A 5,000-nucleotide genomic window follows, 5' to 3' on the forward strand; every position below is an offset into this window, starting at 1 on the left:
AATAGGGCAGCACGGTGGAACAGGGGTTAGTGCGTCTGCCTCACAATACGAAGGTCCTGAGTAATCCTGGGTTCAATCCCGGGCTCGGGATCTTTTTGTGTGGAGTTTGCATGTTCTCCCCGTGACTGCGTGGGTTCCCTCCGGGTACTCCGGCTTCCTCCCATGGAACAGGCAGAGCTTATATAACATAATAGGGCAAAATCAACTTTCAAAAATACAATTTCATGAAAAAAATGAATGCCTCTTTTCTATTTGCAGCCTTCTGAGGTAAATATCAACATTAACTTTTTCCACAGGCTAATAAATTCGAAAATAGAATAAAAATGAGGTGGGCGGGGTTTGGTGGTAGCGAGGAGTGTATATTGTAGCGTTCCGGAAGAGTTATTGCTGCAAGGGGTTCTGGGTATTTGTCCTGTTGTGTTTATGTTGTGTTACGGTGCGGGTGTTCTCCCGAAATGTGTTTTGTCATTCTTGTTTGGTGTGGGTTCACAGTGTGGCGCATATTTGTAACAATGTTAAAGTTTACACGGCCACCCTCAGTGTGACCTGTATGGCTGTTGACCAAGTATGCATGGCATTCGCATGTGTGTGTGTGGAAGCTGCATATATTATGTGACTTGCTCAGTACGCTGTTTATATGGAAGAAAAGAGGATGTGACGAGGACGATAAAGGCAGTGCCTTTGGTTTTATATTTATTTATTTTTCGTTTTTATTCAGTCATTGGTGGAGCAAAACATGTATATATATATTTTTATTTTATTTTATTATTATTATTTTTTTAACAAATTGTTTTTAACATGGCTGTGCAGCACTTTGGAAACGTTATTGTTGTTTAAATGTGCTATATAAATAAAGTGGATTGGATTGATTTAAGGCACGCTCCCAATATCGTTGTCGGAGTGGAAATCAGGAGAATGGTTGCCCAGGGAGATTTTTGGGAAGGGCACTGAACTTTGAGAGTCTCCCGGGAAAACCGGGAGGGTTGGCAAGTATGAGTATGAGCGGTGATTTTGGTGTTAAATTAAATGGCGGTCCAGAGTTTGACACCCATGCTGTAGAGTCTTGCTGTTAAAAAAGCAGCAAACAAACAAAGCAGCTTGTGCCTTTTGTAAACAAGAATACATGGTTGTAGACCACCACTAAGTATCCCATTAGACCAGGGGTCGGGAACCTTTTTGGCTGCGAGAGCCAAGAATCCAAAATGTATTTCCGTAAGAGCCATAAAATATTTTTTAGCACTGAACACAACTAAACGTGTGCATTTTTAAGTCTGACCAACATAGAGTATAACAGGTCTCTTATTCTTTGTAATAACATTGTTATTCTGAAGCTAACTGTGGGGGGGGGGGGGGGGGGGGGGCCTGCGGGCCTGCAGCGAAGCAGGGTGTTCCCAGGACCAGCCTAGAAATCAGCGAAAGGTGCGTAGATGGCCCACCTGGGGCCTTGTTATCTCATCCCCTGTTGCTCTGTTTATAAGCAGCAGCCAGGAGTAGAGACGGGGTAGGAGCTGGAGCCGGAGCGCGAGCGAGAACGAAAGAAAAAGACAATTGCTGGAAAGCAACTGAGAGACTTATTGAAAAATAAAAAAAATATCGTAACCCTGAAACAGGCTTTCATGTCGGTGCTTGGTGGTCTGAAGAACCCCCATGAGGGCAAGCTCTAAAAAAAAAATAATAAATAAAGTCAATCAATCAATCAATCAATGTTTACTTATATAGCCCTAAATCACTAGTGTCTCAAAGGGCTGCAGAAACCACCACGACATCCTCGGTAGGCCCACATAAGGGCAAGGAAAACTCACACCCAGTGGGACGTCGGTGACAATGATGACTATGAGAACCTTGGAGAGGAGGAAAGCAATGGATGTCGAGCGGGTCTAACATGATACTGTGAAAGTTCAATCCACAATGGATCCAACACAGTCGCGAGAGTCCAGTCCAAAGCGGATCCAACACAGCAGCGAGAGTCCCGTTCACAGCGGAGCCAGCAGGAAACCATCCCAAGCGGAGGCGGATCAGCATCGCAGAGATGTCCCCAGCCGATACACAGGCAAGCAGTACATGGCCACCGGATCGGACCGGACCCCCTCCACAAGGGAGAGTGGGACATAGAAGAAAAAGAAAAGAAACGGCAGATCAACTGGTCTAAAAAGGGAGTCTATTTAAAGGCTAGAGTATACAAATGAGTTTTAAGGTGAGACTTAAATGCTTCTACTGAGGTGGCATCTCGAACTGTTACCGGGAGGGCATTCCAGAGTACTGGAGCCCGAACGGAAAACACTCTATAGCCCGCAGACTTTTTTTGGGCTTTGGGAATCACTAACAAGCCGGAGTCCTTTGAACGCAGATTTCTTGCCGGTAGAAAAAAGGATGGATGGATTCAAATGCATGAGCATGTTTAATATTTTGAACGTTATTTTTAACACTTTGATTACAAGTGGAATTAGTCATTACTTATTGTGTTAAGCAGTGTTAGCTCGGATTTATCCAAGATTTATCAAAAGAGCCACATCTGGCTCTGGAGCCTTAGGTTCCCTACCCTTGCATTAGACCCTCACGTGCGTTCCGATTAGGGATGGGCACTGAATCTGGTACTTTTTTGGCACCGGTTACGCACCGATTCACGTAAAATTCACTTGGAGATGCGACGACTTGCAACGGCCCATTTGATTCCGTTTTGAGAGAGAAAACGCACGGTTACCAATTTGGAAATAAACGTAACGGACATAAATATCTCAGGTTGGTTTCATAATGGATTAATGTAGTTGGGCCCCAAAAAGCCATATAAATCTATTTAGATTTGAGTGATGCTTTAGTATAACTAAACGTTATGAAGGTGCAGGAATATTTCATGCTATGATTCACAGGCAACCTAAAGTGAATCCTTTATTATTCAGAACAGAAACGTGTACTATGTCTGATCCAGTTCTGATCTGATGAGTTACATTTCTGTGTTATTATTGATGCATTCTACAACTCCAATGCCCATTTATTTAATTTAGCTTTTTTTTAGTGTGGTGGCGTTTTTGCCTTTTACGTCAGAAATTATTAATAAAATCAACTGGGTATGTATTGAGTTACATGTAAATGATGCTACTATGTATGTTCATAATATGGTTTCTCTCATTTCAGAAAGAAACAAGCCAGCATTAGCCACTTGGTACAAAGGAAGGTGTGCACACCACAGCAAGCAGCTGCATTGACTGATGCTATCCTGAATATGTTGCTAACTGACATGAGACGACTATCAATGGTGGAGGATGAAGGTTTTAGACAAATGATTCACGTCCTCAACCCTGGTTACACTCTTCCCTCGAGGACCCCTTTTACCAAACTGATGGAAAGCAAGTACGAGCAGACATTCCAAGCAGTGTAGACTAACATAAAAGCCACCCAGAGCAAATTGCTCTCACTACTGATGTGTGGACAAGTGTAGCCACCTTGGCGATACATGCCGTTACATTGGAGACGAAGGGAGCATGAAGTCAATCTGCCTTACCACCATGCCACTAGAAGAAAGACATTCAGCATCATTGCAGAATGGTTGGAATAAGTAATAGCCAGGTTTGAAATTCCCCTAAAAAAAATTATTGCTATTGTGCATGACAATGGTGCACTTTATAAAAAAAAAAAAAACATTTTTGTAACACTTGCCTTGTTTTATTTGGCAAGTCAAAAGGACATGGTACCAGTATGCTGTTTTTTAAAAAATAAAGTATTGGAAAGGGTAGAAATGAAGTTTCTCTTTTATCCGATTATTAATCGAAGTAATAATCGACAGATTAATCGATCATCAAATTAATCGTTAGTTGCAGCCCTAATACATATATATATATATATATATATATATATATATATATATATATATATATATATATATATATATATATATATATATATATATATATATATATATATATATATATATATATATATATGTCTTGAAAGGACTGCCTACCCCCAGACTAAACGACTCTGAAACCAATAATGAATGTAACTGTCGCAAGAAACCTGATTGCCCTCTCAACGGAGGGTGCTTACAGACATCAGTCGTTTACCAAGCAAAGGTAACACGCAAGGACATTAACACATCCGACACGTACGTAGGATTAACCGAAGGAGCGTTCAAAACAAGATGGAATAATCACAAGGCCCCCTTTAGAAACCAGACTTTGCAGAATTCTACCGAACTCAGCAAACACATTTGGAACCTCAAAGACAATAATGTTGAATATTCAATAACATGGCAAATTCTTGCATCCAGCACACCTTACAGCAGTGGTAATAAAAGATGCAACTTATGCTTAAAAGAGAAACTGTTTATTATATATCATCCAGATCTATCATCCCTCAACAAGCGCAGTGAAATCATTTCAACATGCCGCCACAGACGGAAACACCTCCTAGGTAACACATGAGCCAATCACCACGCCCCTACGCCTGCCTGTACCCACCCACTCTGTGCTCTATATAAACCATTGTATGTGAATGCTTCCATTAAAATCTCCTGATGATTGAGGGAACCCCTCATGAAACAGTTCTGTAGAGATGAAGTAGTCTTGTGATTTTTCCCCACACCTACATATATATATATATATATGTATATGTATATATCTATATATTAGGGTTGGGAATCTTTGGGTGTCCCACGATTCGATTCAATATCGATTCTTGGGGTCACGATTCGATAATACATCGATTTTTTTCGATTTGATTCGATTCTCGATTCAAAAATGATGTTTTTCCGATTCAAAACGATTCTGTATTCATTCAATACATAGGATTTCAGCAGGATCTACCCCTATCTGCTGAAATGCTAGCAGAGTAGTAGATTAAAAAAAAAAAAAAAAAAGCTTTTATAATTGTAAAGGACAATGTTTTATCAACTGATTGCAATAATGTAAATTTGTTTTAACTATTAAACGAACCAAAAATATGACTTATTTTATCTTTGTGAAAACATTGGACACAGTGTGTTGTCAAGCTTATGAGATGCCATG

At 40.4% G+C, this 5,000-nt stretch overlaps 1 protein-coding gene across 2 annotated transcripts in view; it reads right to left on the bottom strand.

Annotated features, from left to right (window-relative positions):
* The window catches only part of dock1 (dedicator of cytokinesis 1), a 537,727-nt gene that overhangs the window by 19,603 nt on the left and 513,124 nt on the right, over nucleotides 1-5,000 (bottom strand). The gene's annotated exons all lie outside the window — the stretch shown is intronic.

This window comes from Nerophis ophidion, linkage group LG08 (assembly GCF_033978795.1).
Source record: "Nerophis ophidion isolate RoL-2023_Sa linkage group LG08, RoL_Noph_v1.0, whole genome shotgun sequence".
Lineage (NCBI taxonomy): Eukaryota > Metazoa > Chordata > Actinopteri > Syngnathiformes > Syngnathidae > Nerophis > Nerophis ophidion.